At 39.8% G+C, this 3,459-nt stretch overlaps 1 pseudogene; it reads right to left on the bottom strand.

Moving 5' to 3' along the window:
- Positions 1 to 2,533: 2,533 nt before the first annotated feature.
- On the bottom strand, positions 2,534 to 3,455 carry LOC114033849 (annotated as a pseudogene).
- Between the last annotated feature and the right edge of the window lie 4 nt (positions 3,456 to 3,459).

The following is a 3,459-nucleotide window of genomic DNA, read 5'->3' as shown; positions in this document are numbered from 1 at the left end:
CCTCTGAAGCCTGCTTCAGGTTCGCTGAGGCCTGATCTTTCCCTGCATACCCACACTGAACTGCATTCCTCTCCCAGCCAGGTGATAGACCTTTCTAATCACCCATCCAGGTTGTCTAGGGCTGGAAATTTGTTTCACTCTGGCTTTTTGTGAATTTGTTTCACTCTGCTCTAGAATTTGTTTAGAGACATTTTTTTTTACAAGTATTTGGAGGGGTTTGGGGGAGAGCTCAAGCAAGTCATTGCTTTTACTCCGCCATCTTGGCTCTGCCCCCTCAAGACCTTCATTTTAACAAAATATCCAAGGCAGTCACATCTTCCTTCTTCTCCAGGCTCCACTCCTGACTCTTCAGGCTTTCTTTACCATGCCCCTAAATGGATATCTTCTCCTCCCTCTCTAGCCTTTTATTGTTTCATTTTATGGGTTGTCTACCCTCATTAGAATATAAACTCCTTGAGAATACGGAACATCTTTTTGACTTACATTTTTATTCCCACTGCTTAGTACAGTGGTTCATGCTTAGTGACTTAATTTGACTAGAATCTATACCTGGAAAGGAATGGAGGAAGACTATGGGTCCTGAACTTAAAACCTACCTCTCTTCTTTTCTTCTGCAGAATTCCTTGATGCCTTCATTGCTCCTTCCCTTCCTTGATGCCAGAGCAGCCTCACAGGCACAGAGCTCAATATTTGTACATTGGTAATGGTTCTGCATAACTAGTCTATCAAGCATTGCAGCTCATGATGCTTTTCCCAGGACTGTATCAGATTCATTTTAGATATATATATTTTAAACTAGTCCAGTTATATATTTTATTAGGTACTTACATACTCTTTCTAAAATAATGATAGTGGTCACTTTTAGGTCAATTTAAATTTTGCAAAACACTTTATATTCATTATTTCATTCTAGCTTCCACTAAACTCAGCCAGATAATTATTGTTTCCAGTTTATAGCTGAGGAATCCAAGTCTAAGAGATGTATAATATCTTCTTGACTTTCATGTGAATTGGATTTAAGTGAGGGAGAATTGTAAACCAACCTCTCTCTCTTACAGAGTCATTAGAGTCTCGTAGCAAGACAAAGGTCAAGATGCCTGGTGATGCCTCAGGAAGCAGTAAATGGCCTTGCATGTTCAATGTCTGGCAAAGTTCTAAGCTCTCCACAGGGCCTGTTTCCACCTTCTTTATGTGTCATTGGAATAAATTGTTCTCTTCTGTCTATTTTGCCAGGAAAGTCTATACCTACTTGGGGTAGATATTCCCCTAAATAATCATCATTTAAGACTTGCTGGTTACCCTCAACTGATTTAGCCTTTCTATGGAGACAGTTTTACTAGGATGTGTCTGTGGCACATGGTACAGCTTCCTGGAGCCATAGGTGAGGGCTGAGTGGCAGGTGGACCCCAAAGGTAGAGAGCAACTCTGAAAAGGGCTTGGCAAGCCCTCATATCAGATGTGCTAGTCCTTCTGAATACCCTAGAGATATATAATAATTCTTCCATTGTAGAGCACTTGGGAATTATTAGTGTCAGAGATGGATTCAAATCCAGGTCTTCCAGAATCTAAGTCCAGTACTCAATTCACTACACATGTACTATTGTATTTATAGCCATATTTTGTGCCTGAGTTTGTAATTGTGTAACAATGGTGGTTGGCTTCTAGAGAGTAATTTGGAACTATGTCCAAATGTCTACAAAACTGTGCATACCCTTTGATCCAGCAATACCACTGCTAGGTCTGTATCCCAAAGAGATTTTTTAAAAAAGAGTAAAGGACTTATTTGTACAAAAATATTTATACCAGCTCTTTTGGTGTTGGCTAAAAACTGGAAATTGAGGGGATGCCTATCAATTGAGGAATGACTGAACAAGTTGTGGCATATGACTGTGATAGAATATTATTGTGCTACAAGAAATGACAAGCAGGCTGATTTCAGAAAGACCTAGAGAGGCTTACATGAACTGATAGAAAGTGAAGTGAACAGAACCAAGAGAATATTGTACACAGTAACTGCAATATCCTATGACAAACAACTATGAATGACTTAGCTGTTGTTAGCAGTACAATGATCCAAGTCAATCCCAAAGGACTCATGATGAAACATGTTCTCTGCCTCCAGAGAAAGAAATAATGTTTCTGAATACAGGCTGAAGCATATTATTTTTCATTTTCTTTCTTGTTTTTCTTCAAGTCTTCTTGGACAAAATGAATAATGTGTAAATGATTTACATGATTGTGTATATATATATATATATATATATAATGTCTATCAGATTGCTTACTTTCTCAGGGAAGAAGGGGTGGAGGGAAGGAGATATATATATATATATACACACATATATATATATATATGTAATTTAGAACTCAAAACTTAAAAAAAATTATCATATACACCCAGTATGTTAGAGCTTATACAAATGGCAGCCACCAGTATCTTTGTGTAGATAATGTAAAACCAACACTTAAAGTCACAATGAACTTGATGGAATGATGTTGTGTGTAATTGGTGTTTTTTTTCCAGTTTCCTTGTTCAGAGTTTAGTCTCAGAGAATAACCTGATGAGCTTCCTATGGATCTCCTTTGTCTTGATAGAATAGATGACAGGATTGAGCATGGGAGGGACAAAGAGGTAGATAAGGGACATTAATATGTACACGTATGTTGGTGCATATCTGCCATAGTGGTGAACCATGGATACACCCAACATGGGCACATAGAAGATTAGTACTGCGCATATGTGAGACACATAAGTGTTGAGAGTTTTAAGCCTCTTTTCTTGGGAGGCAATAGCCACCAGAAAGCAGAGGATGAGAATGTAAGAGATGAGGATGAGCACAGAATCCAGGAGAAAGGTAGAGATGATAACACAGAGACCAAATATGCTATTGACAGTGATGTCCCCACAGAGTAGATGGATCAGGTGTGGGTGTAGGCAGTAAGCATGGGACAAGATGTTGACTTTGCAGAAGGGCAGATGCTTCAGGAGGAAGGGCAATGGAAAATCCACACAGAAGCTGCAGATACCAATGAACAGACTCATTTGTGCAACTCGAGTGTCATTGAGAATGGTAGAATACCTCAGTGGGTTGCAGATATCCACATAAAGATCAAAGCTCATAGCCAGTAAGATCCCAGACTCCGTGAAAGAGAAAAAAATGAATGAAGAACATCTGTGCCATGCAGGCATCAAAGGCTATCTTCTTGGTATGGAAGCAGAAAGTGGCTAACACTGAGGGCAGTGTGGGTAAGGACACACCAAGGTCATTGACTGAAAGCAGAGACAAGAAATAGTACATGGGTTGGTGCAGACTTTGCTCCTCTTTGACAATGAAGAGAATTAGGCTGTGTCCCACAATAGAGACAGTGTAGAGGACTCCAAGCAGAAGGAACATCCAGTGTTGGGAGTCTCCCAGCCCTGGGAGGCCAGTTAGAGTGAAGACAGGTGACCCTGTGTCA

Source organism: Vombatus ursinus, unplaced genomic scaffold, assembly GCF_900497805.2.
Source record: "Vombatus ursinus unplaced genomic scaffold, bare-nosed wombat genome assembly UNPS02007516.1, whole genome shotgun sequence".
In the NCBI taxonomy this organism is placed as follows: domain Eukaryota; kingdom Metazoa; phylum Chordata; class Mammalia; order Diprotodontia; family Vombatidae; genus Vombatus; species Vombatus ursinus.
This window is presented reverse-complemented; position numbering and strand designations above follow the sequence as displayed.